We start from the raw sequence: 25753 nt of genomic DNA, 5'->3' as shown, positions 1-25753 counted from the left end.
TTCTCCGCAACAATCTGTCCCTAATCTGGTACTTCAAGTCTTCCAATGGTGTACCCATTGCCACAGTAACTGAGTTCATCCATCTTGCTACTGGTCATCCTCTTCTCTTTCCTTCTACCCTTCCCAGCATTAGAGCCTTCTCTAGACAGCCAGGTCTTTACATAATGTGTCCAAAGTAGGATAATTTGAGCCTGATCATTTGTGTCTTGAGTGAGAATTCTGGGTTGGTTGATTTGATGACCTATTGATTTGCTTTCGTGGCTGTCCACAGTATTCTCAGGAGTCTTCTCCAATACCAAAGTTCAAAAGCATCAATATTCTTCCTATCTTGCTTCTTCAAAGTCTAATATTCACTTCCATAAAGAATCACAGGGAAATCCATTACCTGCATGGTTCTGATCTTTGTAGGTATAGACACATTCTGGCATCTGAATACCTTTTCCAAGGTTTTCATTGCTACTGTAGTCTGTGCTGTATTTCTTGACTGCTGGTTCCTTTGCTGTTGACAGTTGATCCTAAAAGGCAGAAGCTATCTTCTCAGTATCTTCATTGTTAATTCTAAAGCTGGTTGCTATATCTGTTGTCATTAATTTGTTCTTCTTTATATTAAATCTTAGTCCCATTTTTTCACTGTGCCCCATGACTTCCATTACTAGAGTTTCCAGAATATTTGCATTTTCAGCTATTAGGGTAGTGTCATCAACATAACACAAGAGATTGTTCTTTCTTCCTCCAATTTTAAAAACATGCTCATCTTCTTCCAGTCCAGTTTCCCTGAACATGCATTCACTACACAGGTTGAATCAATAAGGAGAGAACTTACAGTCTTGACTCATTCCTCTGCCAACATGGAGCTAGTCTGTTTCACCATGTTCCATCCAGATTGTGGCTTCCTGATCTGTGTATAGGTTTCTCATGAAGTCAATGAAATGTTTCAGGGTTCCATTTTCCTAAAGACATTCTACAGCTTGTTTCCTGTCCTGGCTTATCTTAAAGGGGTGACAATATAGACTGACCTCTTCCAAACTGTTGGACACTGTGTCATTCTCCAGATTTGCTGGCATAGTTTACAAACTCTTCTTTTGTTGCTTGCCATATTTCTGTGGGTATTCCATCAGGTCCTGTAGCCTTCCAACTTAGTAATGACCAAAGTGCTGATCTAGCTACGATTGGCAGAAATTGATAAATTCTTCTTCTTCTATATTTTGGTTTCCTAAGCTTTACAGTCCAACTAGGTTTTTTTTTTCCTTCTGCCAGTTTCAGACTGAATTAGAGCATAACACTTGTCAACCTTTTTATCTGTGTCAGTGGTTGGAGCATAAACTTGGATAATCGTCATATTGAAGAGTAGTCCATAAAGTCTAACTGGTATTATTCAGCCATTGACTGCACTGTTCCCAAATATGTTCTTGTTATATTCCTTCTGACTATGAAAGCAACACTGTTCCTTCTTTGTTTTTTGTGTCCTGAGTAATAAACAATATGAACTTCTGACTGAAAATGTCCAAGTTCATATTGTTTATTTCATTTCAATTCACTGATGCCTAAGTTGTCAATGTGTAATTGATTCATTTCATTTTTCACTGTGTTGAGCTTTCCCATATTCATGCTATTTAGGTTCCATGTTCCCACTGTAATTCTGTCTTTGGAGCTTCAGATTATCTTTTCCTGTATGGCAACATCAGCAACTACACATCCTGATGGCTTTAATTTAGCCACGTCATAAACACCATTAGGAAATAAAACACCATTTTCCATTTGGGGAAAAAACAGCCTGTCTCCCATGTCTCATTATGGCCTAGAAATAAGGAAGCAATAATAATCTTTCATCTATTTCAGAGTAGGGTAAGGATTTGAGAAGGGATTTATCAGAGTCTCTGAGATAACTAATTATCACTTTGGTCAGTCACATAAATAAGTCTATCGCAGTTCTGTAGAGTCCTTGAATTTTATTATAAATGACCATTGTGATTCTGGGCTTAAAATGTTTTCATTGACACCATTAGAAACCTCAAGAAAAGAAAGTTAGAAGATATGGTTTGTAGCTCTGAACAACCACTGCAGTAATACATTGGCGAACTTTGAGTCATATTAGCCAGTGAAGTATAGGTGAGACCGGTTGTGATATTTCTTTCCTTTGGAAGGAAATAAAATGAAATAAAATGGTATTTTTGTTATGATTTCTAGGTAACAGATCTAGAAATCTAGAAAATTTTGTTATGATTGCTAGAATTTCTTGATCAATCTGTTACCCAGTCTCAACAGCAGCCGGTTATAGCCATAGTGGGCAAATGTTTCCAAGAGCAGTGGTGACAGTTCTATTCATATGACCTTTCACCTTAGCCACTGTTACTCTGCAGTTGTAGAGGTGAAGGAAAGGACAAGGTGGCATTGTACAAAAAGTTGTGTGATGTTATCAGTTAAAAAAAAGGATTGTTGGGAGATTACACTCTCCTTCCAGAAAGAACATAGAGATTAGTTTGGTTTCTTCTTGCCTCTTGTCTAGAAGAACAATGGGAAGGGTTACCATGGTTGTAGAAGTGAAAGGAAGGACATAATACTCCAGCCAGGGGCCGATTGTCTTAAACACATGCCTAGAAGTTGAATATGAATTTGCTGCAATTGAACAATAACAATGTGGGTTTTTTTAAATGGAATATTTAAGGAAATTCTACTTCAATGTTGTTGTTGCTTTCCTTTTCAATTCATTGTCTTAAATGTTAGGCCAACTGTTTATAGCCCTAGGCTGGAATGGCATATGAATCACATACACATAGATATGAGTTTCTACTTTAATGCTCATATTGCTAGACAGTAGAAACATGGATCAACAATATAGTATGTTCTGAATTACTATTAGTCTGCACTTAACATTTTGGTCACATTCCATAATAGCCAAACAACAGAAAATCAGAATGGTCCTATACAGATGAAATATCTGCACTATGCATGATCAGGAACAGATCTGATTACTTGGGTAACCACTGGGGTAAGGAACATGCTCTGTCCTGGGCTGCCTGTGAAGATGATTCAGATTTTGCCTCTTTAACTGCTGTAAATTCTGCAGCTTCCCTTTGAACATGAGCTGTTCAAAAGCAAGGTTCCCAGTCACAAGTAAGACTGTATTGATCTGAATGCACCATGTATTATAGCCCTGTTTAAATGTTTGCATCAGATTCAGCACCACGTAACGATGGATTTAGCAGACAGGGCCAGATGTGTCCATACCCACCCACCCTTTCAGCCTATAAATGTGTGGGCAAAGACCTGCAGAAGTCTTCTATCAAGGTCAATTTTCTTAGAAATCCCCTAATGACATCCCCTACTTCCCCTGGCCATGCAAATAAACCAGGAAGATGAGAGGCTTTCTTGTTTCAGTCCAGCCAATTGGTCCATCTAGTTTAAAACTGTCCACACTGACTGATAGAGACTCTCTATGGCTAAAAATACTCTCCCTGCAGACACCAGAGACTGAATCTAGGACATTTTGCATATAATGTATTTATCACTGCTACCTACCCCTATTACAGTTACCTGTAGAAACTTGTGTTCTCTCCTCCCTAAGTGAGTGCAGCATGCTACATATCACCAACAAGAATGACAGCTCATGAACCAAAAACAACTAAATAAAACCAGCCATTTTAATCACCAGTGTTTCAACGCTGCCTCCTAACAAAACAGGGATGAACTCCTGTGGGCATGTGGAAGTCTCTCTTAACATGAATGGGAAAGTACTATTCCATAACAGAACAACAATCAGTAGTGAAAATGGGCAGAACAGCAAAACATATTTCAGGTATTTACTGATTAGGTGTAAGTAAAACAAGCATCATCAAGAACACATGCAAACCTTAGCTATACCCCAGGCCCTGTAAGAACATTCCTGTCTGCTCCTCCGCCTGCTTTTTCTTATCCCTTCCCTACTTCCCCTTAGATCCCATCTGGCTCTGAGACTTTTATTCCCATTGCCTTTTGAAAGTAGAAGCAAGCATTCCTTCCTTTCACTTTTGAGCCACCTGTCTTTCATTAAAGACATTATGAAAAACAAGCCATTAGTCATTAGCTTAAGCAACTTCACAGTCAGATTTGCTGATGTCAATGTTTTGATTATTCTATTAAAACTGAATTCAGATTATTCAATGGGCTGTTCAGATTATTTTCATTTATGACTGAGCAATTGGAAGGGTTTTTCTGGAAAAAGTGCCTCTCTGCAGATCAGCATAGTAACTTGGTAAATAGTGTAAGGGTCTGAAAACGCATTCATTATAGTTATTCATAACAGAATAGAAACCCACAAGATGGAGAGGTAGTTCTAATTCCTGGCCAAATCAGCATAGATTTGAATCCTTGCTTGCAGTGGAGGAGAGGTCATTAAGAGAAAAGGGTGTTTTATTTGTCCTTGAAGTAGTACAGTGAAGACATATCTGTGTGGCATTCGTGTGAACAACTCTTGAAAGGACAATTAAAAGTTTTATTACTTGTGTTTTGTATACCAATTGATTCTATTGTGTCACATCATCAAGGCAATAAATTGTTGAATCTGATGGCAATATGAACATTTCTTTTTGAAAATTATATGTAGACGTAGAAGATTTCATTGTTCAGGTGACCCTCAGCATTTACTCAATTTGCTATCTCCAGTTACTTCCCAGTTGATTGAGGTAGGGTTGGTAGAATTCTTCCAAGTAGTGTCAGGTTGTTGCTATTTTACCTTTCCCACAATGTGCAAAAATAGCATCCATTGAGAGCAGTGTGGGAAGTTCAGATGGAGACTCCTGCTGAGTGGGGACTGCCTTTCAATTTCTGGTAATAATCTGAATCAATGCTACATTGGAAGCATTATTTGGAAACATTAGTTCCAAAGCTTCCCCAGTTGTTTGGGCCAAGGGGTGAAGCGAGCTCTGCCAGTTGATGTTATTTTGCTGCAAATGGGAACTGCTGTCCTCAGACATTTATTATTTTGACTGCTTTAATTGTCGCTTTAACTTTGTATCCTGCCTACAGTTGTGAGATGGGAGGCCATATAAATAGCTTAAATAAATGAATAAATACTGACTTCTGGAAAAAAGTAGTTGTGGTGGGGATGATAACAAAGGACAAATACTGGTTCATCATAAGGCCCAAAGATGCTACACATGATGCTGCCGGGACTATGATAGATAAAGATGCATTTGAAGTTAATGTCTCCAACTGTCAGGCTCCCCAGTGTGAACCCAGCAGGAGTTATCCAGACACTCGACATGACAGGTTAGATAAGAATCTTTATTGCTTACTAGTATGATTCTTCTCTGAACACTTGATGGCTTTCTATCAATATGAAAGTGCAGTTCCTTCCTGCAATCTTTGTAATTTAAATCTGGCACTCCTTTTTTCCTGCCTTTCCCATTGCTTAATGGAAATCTTGTTTTGGATATCTCAGGCTTGTGATTAGGAGACAGTTTGGTTGCTGACATACCCTCAACATAACTTCACACCAACAGTCTTTAATGGGATATTTCTCGCAGGCACATTATTAGCTATCCACCCATCCTTGTGTCAGCACAAAACAATGCTGGTGAAAAATTTGGTCTCTCCATTGCCAGTCCTGTTCTACCTCTCTTGAGTCATGTTGTCCTAACTTGTGACCACCATTAGAAACAGGCAGAATGATTGATTTTCTCCTCTGCCTCTGCTGCCATCTCTCTCAAGTCCACCAACGAGAACATCCACCAAAGTGTGTACTGCAGTGGGAATAGGAGACTCTGATTCCAGGACTCTCTCTGCTTTTGGCACAATGGTTTGTCTGTCCCTGTTCCTCTGCTCCAGGTTAAAATAATAAGAAATAAAAGAAACATATGGGAAGGAACCAGGCCAAAAACAGACCCAGAGAGGAGGGAGGCAGACCCTGCCATTATCTGCAATTAGCTAGGTTCTGTAGAGCAAAAAAAACTCTACAAAAAACTGAAAATGATGAGCAGCTGGCAAATACACTCTTACTTCATGGAGAGGGAGGCAGAAGTGATTAAAACTGACAAATATTGGGAAAGCATAGCTTACATGTAACAAAACCTCAGTTCAATATCCTCATTATTTTTGGGGACACTGCAATGAGAAATGGCATTGCTGGTGCAGCTTAAGAAAACTGTTAAAGTGAATTAGTACAAACATATTTTCACAAATGAAATGGTGGAGGCCTGTTCTTCTCTGTCTTATTGGAAACCTGGAAACTGGATAGTGACCAATGGGGTGGTGTTGTTCCCCTACCTACCAACCGCCCAAAACACACCTGTGATCACACCCACTACTGGTTACCTGACTTCATACTCTTAGGCAAATGGGTGGCAAAAGATAACAACCATTTAGAAGAAGGCTGTCCTTGAACAGTGTCAAAATAAGGAAGAAGGTCCTTTTCTCAAACTGATACAGCTAATGACATTTGAAGGCTCTCTCTTTCTCATTCAGGGACTGGAACTTTGATAAGGTCAAAGTTGTGAGGCTAAGGGGGAAAATGGTGCTGTCAGTGAATAATTATGCCGTGAGGACAGGCCCTAAACTTCAGAAAGGGATTGATTTCTCCTGAAATGTCATCTGCCAATTCCACATCTGGTTGTCTGGGGTTGTCCTACTTTCACAAAATGTATCCCGGTTTCTGTCCACAAGGGCCTGTCATGAAGAAAATATCACATTCCCCCAACATATCTGCGAGTAATACTAAGTACACAGATCACTCAAGGCATCGTTGAGAACGTTATTACTGTCATTCTCCATAAATTATTCTCAAAGATTGTTTCTGTTTAACAAGTGCTGCAGCTCTCAGTCAGTTATTGGTCTATAATCTGTAGGCAATACTCACCCATGGTTTGCCTCAGGAGTCTATCTAGCATACAGATTAGGAGTTGTCCTAAATTCTTGTCTCATAGTCCTTCAGTTGAATATTTGTGTTACTAGGGAAACTAAAATAAAGGGATTCTTGAATGCAACAGCAGAGAGAGACTTCTTCCTCACCACTGCCACCTGTGGCTTGTAATACATATATACTCTACCCCACAAATTCTGAATTTCTGAACTTTCTGAGAAGTTGTTATGTTTCTATTCACAGAGAAGAAATCATCCTGCTTATATGAGCACATCACACAAACTTAATTTATAGGGAGGAAGGGCTGGACTTGTTTTCCCTTGTGGTCTCTTGTTTTTATCTAAATTGCAGCAAATATGCAACTAGACCTCCAGCTGGACAGAGTGACTAGAGAAGAGAGTTGCAGGCAAGATAAGAGAGTGTGGGAATAACCAAGCAATAGTTAGTTTGATTCTCATACTTTTAGCAAAGTATATACGTGCTTTTTAGAGGAGGAAAACTGATGCAATACATTGCAATAGTATAACACTCCAGGCTAATTTAATAATGGGAAATCATGTGTTTCCTGTTTCATGAATTAGTCACAGTAAGGCTTGGTTCATCACTCGTCTTCATCTTTTGCACCCCTCCAAACAGGAAGTTTGAAGCTTGCCCTTCAGTCACAATTTCCCAAGACAATCTACCTAAGGAAAAAAGCTATTTTTTACATTTTAATTCATGAGTACAAACCTGGACCACACGGATGTTTCAACAAGTAAATCACAGTTATCAAAAACTGGACTTCAGGAGAATCAGTAATTAGTTTAAAAATGGAAACAGAAACTTCTGTACTCCTCCTAAGAAAGAATGGGGTAATGACTGTATAAACGGAAAGCTCACTGCAGCTATTGCAGAGCATCATGGTGAGCGATGTGTGGCTCTCCAGAGGTTCTTGGCTGCTCTCACTGATGGTGCTGCTGGCAAGAGATGATAAGAATTAGAATCTGATAGCTCTCTAGGTCCCCTCTCTAGGTACCTGTCCCTCATGCAGCTGGAAGGGGTGGCTTTCCAGATATTTAAATGGGGCCCCTACGCTTAATGGCTATAGCTTCTGAACAGCTACATGATTTCCAGCATAAACCTTTTGAAAAGATTTACATTTTTAAATCCTGCGCTGATTAACAGCAAACTACTAAAAGCCCCAGTGAAAGCAAGTGATTGATGGGATTGATTTTCCTTTCTTTTTCCTCAATTTATTATCATGCCTTTAAAAGGGCTTTTAATGAAAGAACCCTTGTAATAGGCGATGAAGTAGAATGTACTGGCAGCATGAGGTTTCAGGATATAAAATGTATTTGGTATTTCTGCTTCATTAAATTTTTATTTCAAGAAATTAAATGTGTGGCACACACTTAATCAGCCCAGATGAGACAGCTAGCACCCAGAGTTTGTACCATTACTTTGGAATGAAAGAGGATAGTGTCTGAAACTGGAACCAGTTGGAGTAGCTTCATTTCTTTTTCCTAGCTCCTTAATATTATTTTCGAATAACAGCTCAAAGATTTTCAGGGACTCTAAGATATGAACCAAGAATTCAAGGTGTAAAGCAAAGCAGACAACTGAACAGCTATTAAGCCCTTGGCAAAGTATTCTATTTCTTGGGTGTTTTTTTTTTTCATATATCTCCACACATCTCCACTTCATTGCAGTAATACCAAGAGTGCAGCCACCCGTGGTGGCAATCATAACAATATGAAAAGAGTGTTGCTGAATAAGAGCAAAGCTCTCTCTAATCTAGCATTCTCTTCTCACAGTGGCTATCCAGATACTCCTGAGAAAGTCACCATGAGTATGTGAGTGCAATAACATCCTCCAGCTCAAGTTTCCATGCAATTGAGAGTCAGAGACATGCTGTCTCTAACATAAGAGCAACTTTATGATTTTAGAATTAGTAGTAGAGATCTGTATCAGGTTCAGACAAATCCTAAGTCATTACTAAATCTTGGCAATAACAGCAAAGGAGCAGGAGAAGGCATCCTGTAGACAAAGACATTGGTCTGGATTGTTTGTACAATGGATTATTGTACAATCAATAGTCACTAACCCTATCAAATCTCCTTATTGATAATTCTGGAAACGTACTGTCATTTTGGGAATACAGGCTCTCGTCTGCTTTCTTTACAGAGTGCCTTATTGTTCCTTGAACCCTTGTTCCAGGAAAGGACTGCCAGAGCTTCGTTATATGACTTGACCATTAACTGGGGCACTATGGCAAGCCATGGTTGGGAGGTGTTCTGTACTTCCAGGCATTGGTATGAATTTTGCAATGAAGCAGCTTGGGTTTTTTTAGCTGCTGTGTAACTTTTTTTTGAAGACTAAATGGGTGTAGTTTGAAAACTGCTTCATTTTTACTAAATTATGGTGTTTGAAGAATATACTTACCCCTCTATTGACCCAGTTAAGCATATTCCCTCCACCCCAATATATTAAAGTGCAGGGAGAGGAAGCCTCAGAGCGATGACCATTGCAATTGTATGTTTATTTGGTTATTTACTTGTAAGATTTATAAACTGCTTTCCTGAAGGTAATGTACAAAGCACTCTCATCTCAGATTTGGTCCTTGTACAACACAACACTTCGAAGTAGTTTTGTCTGAAAGGTAGTGACTGTCTCAAAGTCATCTTGTTTGCTTTCACAATAGAAGTGGACTTCAACCTGGATCTCACCAGTCCTGGATCAATCTTTTAACCAATATACTATATTGGTTTTCAGTGTTTCCCACCATAGATCTATTTCAACTCTCCATTATTCACCTTTGGCCCAGTCTTGGCTCATTCCCAACTTTACCTTCTTCCTTAGCAGAAACTGGGTCTGTCAACAAATGTATCCCAATGCTTTCATGTCCAGAAATCAGAAATGCTTGCAAGAAAAAAAACAGCACCTTTTTACAAGTTGTTTCTGCCTTAATTCGTGAATATGCTCTTTCCCACTATCTGTGGCCAACTTGAGTTTGTACAAATATAAAGCCAGCCACAGATGGTATCGGTGGCTGCAACCTGACCTGTAATTGTTACTGTTATTCGATCAATAGCACTTCTGACTGACTGGATATCATCTCACAAGCAGATGCTCTGGAGAGAGATTCACCCTCACTGGTGTATGTGATTACATAATGCTAAGCCTCTAGCAGGTGGGCCTGGTTTCCTGGCTCCATCTGGTGAAAGGGAGCTATTCCTCTGTGGCTCAAGGATCAATGACCGCTATCATCTCTATTGTGAAGAGCATGACATAAAAGCTTCAGTACTTGTGTCTAATACTTTCCTATCCTATCTTACTTCTTAATTCATTGTATTTAGGGAAGTTTTAAAAAGGCATATTTTCTTCCTAACCAATGCCTGGGTCATTTTTTTTGAAAGCAGTATTTTCCAATTAGGATGCAAAATAACTTTAAAAGCTGTGTGTGCATATGTGTGTTTGTGTGTGTGTGTTAAAGAGTGGCAGAGTATCTCTTCTGACAATAAAAGTTTCATGTAGCAATGCCAGTTGTCTGTGTAGTGCTGACCTTACTGAACCTGGAGATAAACTCTCATTAATGTAAGTGGTGTTAGGACAGCAATACACTTAGGATAGGGGAGACATAGGGAGCAATTAAAATATCTGAAAATAAAGATGTGATGACTGGAAAAACAGAAACAAGGCTCTTAGGAGGTTATGCTGGCTGATCTTACAGGTACTGAAATCCATCACATTTGGAGATTATCTAGTTGAGACAGGTAGTTTCTATGCATGGGTTTATATTATGTTCCCCTTCAAAGTTGTCTGGGAGTTGGATGGCCTCCAAATCTAGTTAAATCAAAAATCAAAAAATGTATACAGTAGTTTGATTTATTAACTGAATTACATTCTCTGGTTAATAATACTAAGACTATATGCAATTATAAACAATAAACACACATATGCACAAACTATTATTATTACTAGCCCAAAACAATTTACTACAGGATAATGGCTACTTAACTGAAAGTTATGTAGCACAATCTACCTTGCTACTCCAGTGCAGATTGTTAGATAGATGTTTTTTGACTTCCCAGTCTAGAGCTGAGAGAGAATGACTGGCCTAAAGTCACTCAGTCAGCTCCTCTGCCTAAAGGTGGTCCTAGTCCAGCACTACACCTCACTGGCTGTCACAAATATATTTTGCATCATACACACACACACATACACACACACACCAACAACAGAAAATGAAACTGTGTTTTTTTCAAGCGGCAGCAAAATTAATTTGAAAGCTGTGATCCTTTTTTTTAATATAGGGAACTTTTAATATAAAAAGTGGCCCCATCTGTGGTCTGAAGTGACCAAGACATCTGTCATGGCCTGTGTTACCATAATTCTCAGATGGGAGATGACCACATTCAATCTGCTCACAATGTAACTATTAAATCCAAAGGGGATGATGCAACCCCTCCCACAAGTGGCAATTTAATACAGCACCATGCATATTATTAAATACGCAGGGACTGAAATCTTATTAAGAGCATGGCAGTTCCTGTTGTGGACATATTATACAAAGGCTTAGTTCTCCTGAGAAGTCTCTAATGCTGAGAAAGGTGGAAGGAAAGAGAAGCAGGCTGATCAGCAGCATGGTGGATGAACTTCATTACAGTGCCAATGAGTGCACTGTTGGAAGACTTGAAGGGCTGAGATGGGGACAAATTATCCTGGAGAAGGTCTATCTATGTCAGTGTTGTCCAAACTTGGCCACTTTAAGATGAGTGGACTTCAACTCCCAGAATTCCCCAGCCAGCATGGCTGGCTGGGGAATTCTGGGGGTTGAAGTCCACTCATCTTAAAGTGGCCAAGTTTGGACAACACTGATCTATGTGATTGTTAAGAGCTGACACTGACTTGATGGCACATAATCATTTTCTATTACATTTTTATGATTCAAATTCACCCTCTTATTTATGAAGAATTTTGTTAAATTCTTAGAACCCCTTCCTGCCATACATATACAAATAAAACAAAATTGTTATTTTCTTTAGCAATTGTAAGAGAATCTAAAGATAAAATAATGCTTTCTATCAGCTGTATTATCAGATTACAATAAATATCACCAGACTGTTGAGCATTAACTAGAAAACTGTTAATGTCAAGAAGAATAATGGAAGAGATAAGGCACATGGAAAAGCACACTCAGGAATTCAGTCTCCCTTTAACCACAGATGAATGTGTAAATGGAAAAAAAGAGCGGATAAAAATTAGATGCATCCCCTTGTTCTTTAAAAAAAAAAGTCCATGCTCTGTGTGAGGAATCCAGCATTGATGGCTACATTTTGTACAGCAGTAGAATTAGTACTTCAGAGAGTCCATGATTGTGTCAAAGCACTGGGATGTCACAGCCTGGTCAAATGCAAACTTTCCCATGCAAACTTTGAAGAGTTTCCATTCCATCTTATGAACAAAATACTCAAGGCATTAAACAACAGTAACCTGAGGTGGGAATTTGAAGGTTTGAATACACTTTATCCAGTTATGGGCCGGAGGTAAAACATTTGGAGCAGTGAGGAAAGGCTATTTCACTTATGGACTTCCCAGAGGCTTCTGAACAATCAAGATGAGAAACTGGATGCTAGGCTAAACAGACTTTTGATATGGTCCAGGAGGGTTCACTTATATGAACAGAATTGCAGATGCCTTAACTTTGGCCTCCACAATTCCTTATTTAGCTAGTACAACAGCACTGAATGGCTCTTTGCTTCCTAGAACCTCTTGAGAGGGAGGAAGCAGGCTGTGTGAAAAAGAGAGGGATGTTATTACAAATTATCATTCTGCTTAATATTGGGCAGTGTAAAGTGGGGACAATACTTCTGCCCTGTAGTTCCTACCTGCCTCCCAGCCTGAGGGTGGCCTTTTGAATATAGCCTTCCAAACACTGAACATTGATTACAAAATAACTTAGAGAAGTAGACAGATAAATTGCATGAAATCAAATGGGATTAAATGGAAATACCTTCACCTATGCTGTGAGAAAACTCCTTGTGACCTTTAATTTATTTCTGCAGAAGTTTAAAACCTAAGACAGATAAATCTGTCATTTTATTTTTTTCAGCATTTTTAATTTTTCCAGATTTTTAGTCTGATTTCTGCATCTGTTTGAGAATATAAGTAAACACTGTGCATAAAACTCAGTATACATTTTTTGTGAATTTTGTGAATTTCTCCTAAACCTATCTTTATAGTCAATTTTGTTAATACATTTTGTGCTGATTTTTATAAAATATACAAAAATATTTTCACACATGCACACACACAAAAATATATATTAAAGAGAAAAATATGTGTTGTGTGTGTATGCGTGGGTATATAAAGACATTTTTCTCTTGACGAACTCAATCCAAAAGTTTAGGGAAGTATGAATTTTGAAGAATAAATATATTTTTGTTTGAAAGAAAAACTTTGGGAAAATCAAATTAAAATATGAAATAAATGTCTCTGGCCCTACTTCAAATGGAATAGTCTACCAGCCAGGTCCCAACCATCTTATTCTCTATGCTACTGCAACAGCTTGTTACTATTTATTGCACTTGGTCACACCAGTTTAGGTAGGGAAAAGAGACATCAACGTGATTTTCTAAAAACTCTACTCCATCTTTCACCAGGGAGCTCTCATAGGAAACTTGGTAAGAGTTTAAGTAACAATCAGAAATAAAATCACAGCAGTAAACACAAGGATTACAAGTTCAGAACCAGAGCCACAATGTCATAGTCAATGACAGAAGAAGGGAAAACAAATTAAGGCAGATATGACTTGAAAAATAGGCTTTGTCAAAAGGATTGGTTTCGGGTACAATTACCTGAATATGAACCTAGAGAGTGGAAATAGCCTCTGAAATCCTGTAACAAATTAGCAATGATAGATAACCTTCATGCTGTTTTAGACCACAGCTTCCATAATTCTTAAACATTGATCATGCTGACTGAAATGGGGGTTATGCAAGTTGCGGTTCAAAATCAAGAGGGCATCTTGCTGTAGATAGTCACTTTCAGGAAACGTAGACAATACTGAGCTGGATAGACTAATGGCCTTCCTATATTCCTAAAATAAAAATGTCCTGGGCAGCCAAGTCTTTAAATGAAAGGGACATGGAACAAAGCCTCTGCTGATGAATGTATTGGTAACGGTTGCATAGGAGGGAAGATGATCCTGAAAATAGCCCAGTTCCTAAGTCGTTTAAGTCTTTAATAATAACCAGCACATTGAATTATGCCTGGAAATGCACCAGGAAAAAAAAAACACCTCCCGCTGTGGAACACCCGTGCTGTGGAATCTTCTCCCCCCGCCCCCCGAGGTGAGCTCGGCCTCGTCATTGTTGAGCTTCCAGAGGTCCCCCAAGAACTGGTTATGTCAGCAGGCCTGGGGACCCCAGCAGACAGGGGAATCAGTGAGGCGACTCCCTTATTTTTAACAGCTTTTTATTCTCTGTTCTATTTTGACTTTTACATTTTTAATGTATTTATTGATTATTTTTAGCTTTGTTGTACACCACCCAGAGTCACCTGTGGTGAGATGGGTAGCTATATAAATTGGTTTAATAAATAAATAAATAAATAAATAAATAAATAAAACAAACTCAGCCCAAAGAAGAAGACAGGCTGTTAAAAGTAATGAGGAAAGTGGTTATGCTTGGGGACATGTTATGGTGAAGGTTTAAGCAACCAATAAGATTCTAGCTATTCTCAACTATTTCACCCATTACTATTCCACTGAGAGCGTCAGTCACACTCTGTCAGTCTATGTTTTAACCATAAATCTTTTATACTGGATCTAAGAGGACTGGATCTAGAACTTTGGCCTCTCATCCAATCCAAAACCTGACAACCAATCTAAAATAACAACCTTTGAATTATTTTCAAAACAAGTCCTCCTGTACATAAGTCGCTAAACATTAATTGATGCAATTATAGGCATTAACGTACACTGCATTGATGCAAAATGCATGTGCAAACTTTGCTTTATTACTGATTTACTGATTAATTAAATTTATATACTGCACACCTCCTACTTCTGCTGATCCTCTACTATATAAATACCTGGTACATAACAATGAAAAACATTCCAATTTTTCTTGCTTCTTTTCTTACTGAGCAAATGAACAGAGTTATTCTGCATGAACTCAGTACATCCTCACTAAGGATTAAAGACCTGATTCATACAGTGATTCAGACTTCCCCTCCTGACCAAAGCTATTTCAAATATCAATTCACTACCTCCTGACATGAGTGGGAAGAGTTGACTGAAAATCTAATTCATGCTGCATTGACATGCAAGCAAAGAAAAATCAAATCTGATTGTGTTGATCAATGCAGGTTAAGAAATATGGATATGGTTGGAGAAAGACTAATTCTGAATGCCAACTAAGGATATGTTTGGTTATCAAAATTCTGTAAATTTTTTCAAATGAAGTCTGTGATCATTGGAACAGCAACTCAGACACTGTAGGATTGACCAGTTTTTCTCTTTTTGGGGTTAGAGAGCCATCTGATTTCAGAGAGAGGAATTCAGCATCGGTTTACACCCCCAGTCAGTTCTCACTGGCAAACTCTTTCCAAATTCAGAAATCCCAACCTTGGAAAGCCCCAAAGGAGGGTAGTTGCAGGATCTGGAACAAGTGAGAGGGGAGGTGGGAGGAGTTTTAGACCAATGAATCCAAGGTTCCAAATGGAAGCTGCTGAAAGTCTCTGGTTTGTGGCAGGGTAGAAATGTGGAAAATAAATAAAAGCTCTTCCAGCTGCCCACTATATGGGGAATGTTGGACCACATGTCTTACTGGCCTAGTAAATACATCCCCTCCTATTTTGAGCCATGGGAAAGATACTCTTGTTTGTTTAAAAATAAAAGAGGATTTTTATTGTTCAAAAAAAAGAAGATGGTTTTTCAAAACTCAAATATGAATGATCTGATAAGGAAGGCATCCTAGTGTGTGCCTTGGACTGCATTGCAAGCATATGTAACAGTCAGGGATAATGGGATTTGACAACCAAAACATCTAAAAGGCATCAGATTGCCTTTCACAATGAATAGAAAAGCCACCTTCCATTTCTAATGTAATATCTTTTTCTTGTCCTAACTATGACCTTGACTTAAACTGGCCAGCTTGTGAAATAAGAATTAGCTTCCTGTTTTATTTTCTTCTTTTTTCTTTTGTTGCATGCCTTTCTATCCTCAGAGTCTTTGCTAACATGCTATCTAGGAGGCAAGAAGTGGACAGGGCTGTGGGGCTGTAGACTCAGTCACCTGGTAGATCCATATCTCTCCTGGCCAGTCAAGGATTCCCAAAAGACAATATGTGCTTGGATCTAGGCAGTGGTAAATTCATTTCTGAGTGAGGCAGCAGTCTGTCCATTCATCAAAAAGCCATCACTGGATCGAATAGTACTAGACAATTTTAGTCTAATCTCCAATTTTCCCTTTTTAGAGAAAGTGGTTGGGCTGCAGCTTCAGAGGGCCCTGGAGGAAATGGATTATCTGGACTCCTTTCAGTCAGGATTCAAGCTACTAAGGCAGCTTTGATCACACTTGTCAATGACTTATGACAGGATCAGGGTGGCAATGGTGCATCTATCCTGGCTGTCCTTGATCTTTTGGTGGCCTTTAATACCACTGATCATAATATCCTTCTGAACTAGCTCAGGGGGTTGGAAATGAGGGGAATGGCATAATGTAGTTCTCTTCCTTCCTCCAGATTCAGTTCCAATCAGTGTTGGAGATCTAGTCCTAAGCCCATGCTGTGCAGGGTGCCATAGGGCTCTAATCTCCCCTGTTCCTATGTAACATCTATATACTGAGTTATAAATCTCTATCCCAGATTATCCAAGTGATGCCATCAAGGTTTTTTCTCAGCATCTCAAGGCTGTGTGGTCTGGATAGGGAAGGATAGGCCCCAGATCAGTCCTGGCAAGATGGAGTGGCTGGGCATTTTGAGATCCCCCTAGGTGTGGGGACTTAATATCTTTGGTTCTGAATGGACCATTCAGAGCAGATGGCAGGTGTGGCAAGGACAACCTTTGCACAGTCACATATTGTATACCAATTGTGCCCATTTCTTGACCAGGGTCAAGGAGAATTTAAAATAAACACAAGAGAGAATTTGATATCAGGAGGATATCTATGTCAGTGGTTTTCATATGTACAACTTGTAAAAAGATTTAAAGTTGATAAAAAGACATATGGTTTTGAATGAAACAAAACTGTCTTTGAAACTGAATTGTGTACTAACGATGAACATCTTATTGCTAAAATGTATAAGCTTTTGTTGAGAATTGAAACAGAAGATGAACAAGTTAGAGATTATATGATAAAATGGGCTAAAACTTTTGGATATAATATACAGATGGAACAATGGGAAAATATGGATGAAAGGGTTAAAATTTACACTGTGTTACAATCTGAAGGATTAGGGGTCCAGATAGCTTTGAAATAAGTTTTTGAAATTGCTTGTGGGAATCCTTCCTGTGGGAAAATGCTGTTGTTTGGACTTTATGAAAGAAAACATGATAAGATGGGAATTTGAACATTGGACACTAGAGGGAACCAGAGGCACTAAATATTACAACTAAAGGAGAAGAACACTTAAATTTGTCTTAACATAGAATGGAGCAAATACTTTGACATTGGACATATTTGAGGATTTTGTGAGCAATGGACCCAGAAGTTAATCTTAAAAGTGCCTACCATTATAGATAAATGGTTTTTAAGAGATATTATGGAAGACAAACAAGCTTTACTAGATAGGACTGGGACTGATCTGAAAGTAGATCTGAAAATGTCAGGCTGCAAGAGTGATATGGAAAAAGATGCTACATTGGATATACAAATTAAACTGGCTGATGTCTTCATAACTGAAAGGGATGTACAAGTGGCAAACCAAAGGAGTGACTTGGATAATTTTTTATACTGGATTTACAAAAAAGATCTGTTAAAGTTTTGAAAGATTTTGTGAAAAGAGACAAAGAAAAAAGAAAAAGAAAACAAGCTCCAGGACATTATTTGAAGAAATTAAAGATCAAGATTGTAAACAGTAAAAGGAAGGAATATAAAGTGGGTTTACCTGATCAAGGTTAAAATAGATATATTGTTATTTCTGGTAACCCTTAATGGACTTTTGCTGACCAGGTCTAAATGAGGAGGATATAAGGATCTACTTATAGATATGAGATGAGATAAGGAATCAAGAAATTTTTTCTTGTATTTTAAGAGAATGTGATAAGTTGTTAAAATTGTTTATGCTTGTTGTGATGAAGGGGAAAGTTACTTCTTTATGTATTTCTTTTCTTTTTCTTTGCTATATTTTTACTTTTTCTTTTTCTGCACTTTCTATTTTTTATTAACTTATTTTTGTAGCTTGTTTTAGTTTTTATCTGTTTAGCTATAATGCTTAATAAAATTATTATAAAAAAAGAAAAGAAACTTACAAAATTCAGATTTGAAGTAGTTTGCATTTCTTATATAAGAAAGCACATATTATTTCTGGTTAAATTTTGCAAAGGTTCTGCAATACTTTTTCAATGCCAGTGAACAAAGATTATTGAACTAAGAAATTAGGTGCAAATGGGTTAGATTTCTCAGGCCAGATATTCATCGTTTCCTAGAAACCTGATAATGTTAATGCAACCAGATCTGGGCCACAGAAATCTGAATGACCATTACAAGCAGCAAACCTGTAGCGCTATCTAGGGGACATCTGGATTTTTACAGCCCAGATCAGATAACCCTAATAATATATTAGGTATTTAGTTGAGGGACTTCTTTCTAAAGGAATCACTAGGACATTTTATAGATTTTTTTGAGAGTTGAAATAATTAAGTCAAAGTTCACATGAAGTTACATTTATTACCAAGAGAATATGCTTAACTCAGCTGCAAATGAACTGGACTTGTAGATGGTTCATGCCTGGGGATTCTACGTTAGCAATTACATTGCTTATTTCTGCTGTTAAATCATGCCATGTTTACAGTTTCAGAAAAAGACAAAGTATGCCAGATATGTTGGAACAGATTGTCCTGAGTAGAAGGTCTAATCCTCATGGGAAAAGGCAGTGATTTTGCCAAATATTACAGCCCTGCTTTTCTTTGTCTTTTCTTTCTGTTTTCAACAAAGGAACTTGCCCCTGCATCTTAATCCTGCAAAGGGTAGCATTTTCCACACTGCAAGCCAAATAATGGTCTGAAATATCGTTGGCCGGGATCTGTAAATGCACTGAAGAAGCATAGGAAGAGTCAGAGTCAAAATGTTTTCCTAAATCCATCTGATACAAGAAGGGCATTCAAATATAACTTTGGACAAAAGAACGGCTGCTTAGCAACAAAGTCTGTGAAGGCTTTTGATCAAAGAGGGGGATTTACATTTTAATTAATTAATTTGAAAAATGAGTGAGTCAAGTCCCCCTGTGCTGGTTTAATTTTGGAATGGATGGTGGAAAAATCCTTCATGTCATTATTTCCCCTCCCTACAACTACAGAGTTCCAGAGTCTTACCAAATGTATTTATATTCACAGTCCTGTTAAATCTCTGCATATGGCCAATATTTTTGCAGTCTTTAGAAAAAACAGCTATGCTTGAACATCCTACCAGCTTTTCTACCCTCCCCTGTTCTACTTATTCCATTTCCTCAATCCTTTACATGAGATATTATTTTGGATCAATGCCACTAACTGATTCTTTGCTAGCCTTTTAGTCTAAAATGAAAGCCTTCTTTCATTATCAGACAATGCTGTAGACAACCCATTCAATTCCAATGTTCTCCTGATCTCTCTCAAAAAAATGGCTGTTTTAAAGATAAAATGCAATTGCAGAATCAGAATTGTGAATATGTCATTGATTACTTCCTGATCACTTGCTGTAATCTTCTGGAAGCAGCCTTTAATTGTCAGTCTGATAGTCTTTAATTCCTATTTCTCCCATGTTATCAGCAAAGACTTTATTAATTGCTCTTTAATTTATAATTTTATGAGCACCCTTTTGCAATTCCCAATGCAATGAAATAAGAATATTCAAGTGCTTCATTAAGGATCATTTAGGAACACCATGGCCATGATGAATAAGCAAAAGGAACTAAAGAGCAAAAATAACTTTAAATGAAAGGGGAAAGAAGCAGCCACTAATACAGTGGTACTTTGGGTCACGAACACTTCTGTTCACGACCAATTCGGGTCACGAACAGCACCGTTCGCAAAATTTTGCTTCCGTTCGCAAACGCCGGATCGGGTGACGAACAGGATCTGCGGCCATTTTCCCTCCTGTGACACGTGGTCGTAGCTTCCTGTAGGGAGGGGGACTCTCCCTCCAAGCAATAACTGCCTCCCCACCCACCTTCCTGTCCTCCACGCCAGAAGTCGTGTCGAGCAAGGTTAGCGTTCTCTCTCTTCGTACTGTACTTTGTGTCATATTTTTGTGGTTTGAAAAAAATCAAACATATGGTTCAGAATGGATTAACCGTAATTACATTGAACCTTATGGGAAAATTTGATTCAGGACGCGATCAAAATCGGGTCGCGACCATATTCGGAGGGGTCAGAACGGATTAACCGTATTTACATTGAACCTTATGGGAAAATTTGATTCGGGTCGCGACCAATTCGGGTCACGACCAGAGTTGCGGAACGAATTAAGTTCGTGAACCGAGATACCACTGTACTATCTTTAAATACTGATATCCCACTATTTTTAAATATTTCTATCCTGTGTTTCCTCTGGGAGCCCATGGTGGTGTTCAGAGGGATCTCAGAGCAAGAGCATGACTTGGGTTGAGTTCCATAGCCAAATGGAGACTTAAACCAGTCCCTCATCTTAGCCATTCTATCACACTGCTTCTCAATTCTCAGAGGGACAATTGTAGAGAAAACTGAGTTAATAGCTGAGTAGGACTAATTGGATTGAATACACTGAAAGAATAGTTATGATAATTATGGGGACAGCCATCATACTAAGTAAAACATGGAATCAATAGTTCAAATATGAATTTTAGCATGGATTAATTTCTAGCTAAAAAGCACAATTATGAAGCAAGATGCATACATGAATGCTACATAGCCATTATCTTCTAGAGAAGGAATTTCTTCCTATGTATGAAAATAGAGAATGATTTTTTTAAATATGAAGATTAGTATCTATAGACTTGGCAGGTAGGTGTATTAAAAAGCAATAGTTTAATTTTTTTCCAATCTGCTGAACAATTAAGGTACTTTTATAGTTGATTAAAATCTTGAACATTGCCATCCTAGATACTGTTATTTGTTAAGGTATGTAGCATCAATGTGCAAATATAAACTTCGCCTGCAGGCCATAAAGGAATATATTGTCCATTTAAATCTGTTGATTGCTTTACATTTTCATGTGCAGGGTTTAAAAAAAAATTTTTTTTAAGCCTTTATGTGTTCCATTTTCTTCTGAATAAATCTATATAAAATTAAATGTAGCCCACCCAGTTACTTGGTTAACAGCAAATACTAAAACGTACAGAACTTTCTACTCAATCCATATGGACTGGATTGATAAATTTTTCCTCCTTTACTGCAGAATAAAACTTCTTTTCTCTATAAGCTGATTCATAATCATATATTGTATCTCTTGAATGACCATAAGGTCTACAATTTCACTTCTTTTATTTTCTTCCTCACTTAAGCTGTGGAGAAAATTAACAGGAAACAGCTATGCTACCCTGCCTTTTTTCCACAATGAAATAGTCCCATAGTAACACAACAGTAGTAAAGCTAATGAGAAACCTTCTAAGAAATGCAATCCTTAGAGAGCACAAGTTACAACAAGGTAGCTGGAAAGACTTACAATACTCCTGTATCATCTAGTCACCTCGAATGACCTTAGCACTTCAAGGATATGCCCTCCATTTCTCAGAACAGCACGTTTTTCAGGTCTTACTGTATACTGTAAGCACTGTCCCCACAGAACTTAGTGAGAACTTTGCATTTTTGGTATAAAATAGTGTCTGTTGTGTCTCTGCTCTTCCAACCTCAGCCTTGTATTTGCTTGATCTGGAAAATTAAGACTGAGAACCCAACCAAGCTAAATTGAGGTGAATTGCAGGGTCAGGATGTCCGCTGGCTGTGCAATAATAGAAATTGCAATGCAATACATCTAGAGGTTACTTGGTGGAAAAAGACAGCTTTAGAGTGCTCACAAGTTGCCTCATAAAGATGAAAAAGCCCTGTAGCCCTGTTCCTTTTATAACATGTTTCTCTGAAAACTGCTTAATTACTTTTTAGCTGCAGTGTCCTTCAGAATGTGTTGATTACTATCATTTGCTGGTAGTAATTAACTTTTCAGAGACTGGAAGTGGTTGTTAATTTCATTACTTCAGTCAATTTCTTTCTGTCTCTTGCCTTCATAGGTTCAATTTAGGGGATGTGGCACCAAAGATAGTCAGAGATGTTATTAGTAGGAGCCTAATGAAGGAGCTTTGCTTTTAGATCCCAGGCACATAGGACAACAAAATACTTGTGCATCTTAATGTGGGTCTGTTCCCATCATATAATAAATGTGGGTCTGTTCCAATCATATAGTAAATGCAAAGAGGAAGTTCTAAATATATACAATTTAAACAACCACAGCTCTCCAAGTATCCACTCTAAGTGAACAAGCTATTTATTTAAACTCTAATTATTGAACAAGCCAGGACCACACAGCTGTTTCAATTCCTGATTTCAGGCAAATCATAGTTGTCTAAGTCTGGACATCAGAAGAAACAGTAATTAGTTGAAAAATGGAAGCAGCAACCTCTACACTTATGGAGGAAGGACTCTGTGAACCAAAGGCTCACTGTGGTTAGGTATACTATATCTTGGATGCAAACATCCAGACAACCACTAGATAGCAGTAATGAGATTCGGAAAGCTAACTGTTTGTACTGGAATGTAAATCTGGCCCTGGGAATGGGGAAGTGGTGAATAAAGGGAGGGGTTTCAGAAAAGATTACTGAGTACTGGGAAAGAAAAAACTCAGAATAACTCTACCTTCACTTTGGTATAAGATATAGGCTCTGACAGGCTTCCAAGATTCTGTTATTATACCCAACAGCAATAAAGACATTCTTGAAAACCCTTGTGTTCCTGTTTCTTGACTTTGTCTACCTCACAGGGTTGACACTATTTGCTAGCATTTAGTGGTTGCCTGGATTTTTACAGCCCATATCTGTCAGCCTTACAAGGTAGACCAGACAGGAAACATGACCAGATGAGTTAATTCTACTTTATTGTAAAGCTACACTAACAGAATCTTGCAAGTCTGAAAGTACATCTCTCCCCCCATCTCCTTTAAAGCCCAAGAAACTAGGGAAAGTCTCTTCTGAGCCTCTTGCCTCATCCACATTCCTGCTGTAGGCTCAGCTGCCTTTTATCTGGCTGTTACCTTGGTTGCGTCTCTTTGTCCTGTCTCCCAAGTTCATTCCCACATAACATTACAATAACATATGCTCTGACAGCCCTATGGGACTCTGTGGTGGAGCCAGCAATTTCATCAATACTTTTATATTTAGCATTTATATCATTATGATTGAATAAACATGAAGAATGTAAGTATTCAGATCTATTTAATTTGTGTATTAACTGATACCATCCCAGAGTAATAATTATATAGGTTTAATCTGAGATTCTGCTTAATTTATAAAATGAGTAGAAAGCTAAATCTCTTTGTCCTTCCTGCTTGTCCTTTGCTCCATTATTTCAACAGATAATGGTTACACTATTTTGCTGATAGACCAGTCATCAAGCATAGTATAACCCTATTTCCAATATAACACAGTTTGTATAAAATTACAGTTCTATACAAGAAGCTGAAGCTGATCTCTTTTTACCTATTTACTTGAAGGAGGTTCCAGAATTCACTTAAAATTCTGTCTACAGCTTCAAAAAGAGTGGAACCCAGATCCAGTTTTATTATTTTATTTCATACTCACCTGTTTTGAACATCTGCATAACATTTCTCTCTGGTCTCAATAGCTGCTTTTTAGCACATTTAGACAGGGCTTACAAGAACCTTCATCAGTGCTATGTGCCCTTAATGACTCTTACTGTCATTCTTCATCTCACACCCACCCTAAAATAAATCCTTTCACTTCCAGGAGCTGATTTGCTGGCTTCTCTCTGCATCTGGCTGTATCACTCTTAAAGTATCTTTCCACTAAGGATGGATTGAACAGATGTCCTGCACTAAGAACATTAGTTAGATCAAAGTTAAATGTTCATGAAGTAAACAGGAGTTGAGCTTGATTTGAAGGAGACTGTATCTTTTATGATATCTTTAAAGAACGCTTCCTACATTATTCCATGCAAAAGTAGAATTAACTCTAATTTTTAAAAATATCTATTTTTCAACTTTTGTTCTGCCTTTTTTGGCTCTAGCTGATCCTCAATGCAGCTTACATTCATAAAACAATTGCAATCCATTGAAAACACCATCAGCCAATATAAGACAAGATAATAAAAGTGCTAAAATATAAAATTATAGCATAGCAGTGTTGAGAATGAATTTTTCCACTGAATATTATAATAAGTTGCCTTTTGATATGTCATTTATTGTCTTCATTCATAAAACTCAGAATGGCTTACACAGAATAGCAGATGGGTTGCTGATCTGCTTAGCTGCAGCAAGATAACTGCATCCTCTGTATTTGGAGCATAATGTGAAACAAACCTGGACCAAATTAAGACTTCACACACAATATCTGAGCCAGCTTACAATTCTGCAGCATTTAGGCTGTTATAAGGGAGAAGCTGAAAGCTCAAAAGTTACATTGTTAAGCAGATCCCACTTTTTCTTCCAGCACCCCCATGTACTGGTTGGAAAAATGGGACTTAGGTTCATGCAATCACTCTGTGAAGGGAAAAGGGCTACATTCCATAGTAGAGTATGATACCTCCAATACAGTCAGCAGAGTGGGACAATCACTGGACACCTTACTGGGAGACAACAGATAACAACTAATGTTTATTCAGTGAGGAGGAATCAAACAAGAGGCTGACAGCCATGTTAGCTTGGAGCATGTTTGTGGCATTTTTGAGCTGGTAGTCTACCTTCAAATTGGGAGGGCACAAGCTGCACAGACCAGCTAAAGACTTGAATAAATGTCCAGGTCACCTTATAATAGGCTAGCCTATATATATGCTCCAAGTATTAGTGCAAGCCCTGAGCATAAAGGTTAAATACATCCTTCCTTGCTAAACAGCCAGATATTAATCTAGCTTTACAGATGAAAGGTGTGCAGTGGGAAGATGTGCCAGGATGACCTCATTCAACTCCTCCAGGGCTGTTCATGTTGTGACAGCTATGTGTGAAGAAATCAATTTTCATTTCAAGTTGGATCCCAGGGTCTGCTTAGCTTTGAAATGTGCTAATGAAAAGGAAAGTTTTGAAATTTGAAGATTTTCTTATTTCAGCTGCTGGTGTATTCAGGTATAGGGAAGAGCGGGGAGGGGGCAACAAAGGAAATGGGTATCAGTAAATTCCTACTTCGTTGTAAAATTCAGCCATGATGCTAAAGCAAGAATGAAGAAGCGTGGGCAACCTATGTCTCATAGATGGCATGTGATTCCTAAGCTTTTTCATAACAACCCCAGAGGCCTTGCACATTTTTGCATGAAATTCATTGGCAGCTACTGAAAATCCACTAGAGGTTCCTTCAAATAGGCTATATGCCTATAAACAAAGAAACAAACAAAGCAAAAAACAAAGAAACAAAAACCCACCACTAGAATATCTAGAATATTCACTTTTGTAAAGTCCTGACAGTATCACCCTATCCTGTGGATCTAGACACCAGAAGTAATACATAACACAAGATGTTGCTCCTGTCTACCAAGATTGCTTGACCCTGCACAAAGGCATTGTCTTCCTCCCTTTATTTAACATTGCTGGTTCAAAACTCC

General features: G+C 38.2%; 1 long non-coding RNA gene across 1 annotated transcript in view; it reads right to left on the bottom strand.

Annotated features, from left to right (window-relative positions):
- LOC148214697 (uncharacterized) overlaps window positions 1-23862 on the bottom strand; it is a 42216-nt gene extending 18354 nt beyond the window's left edge. Inside the window, exon 1 of the long non-coding RNA XR_015797680.1 lies at window positions 23785-23862. This is a non-coding gene — a long non-coding RNA (uncharacterized LOC148214697). The remainder of the gene's footprint in view (window positions 1-23784) is intronic.
- Window positions 23863-25753: the final 1891 nt, after the last annotated feature.

This window comes from Python bivittatus, unplaced genomic scaffold (assembly GCF_059951505.1).
Source record: "Python bivittatus isolate LINGU-HERP-01145 unplaced genomic scaffold, Pbiv_v1 ctg000580_np1212, whole genome shotgun sequence".
Lineage (NCBI taxonomy): Eukaryota > Metazoa > Chordata > Lepidosauria > Squamata > Pythonidae > Python > Python bivittatus.
Note: the sequence above shows the minus strand (reverse complement) of the source record. Positions and strands in the feature narration are given on the sequence as shown.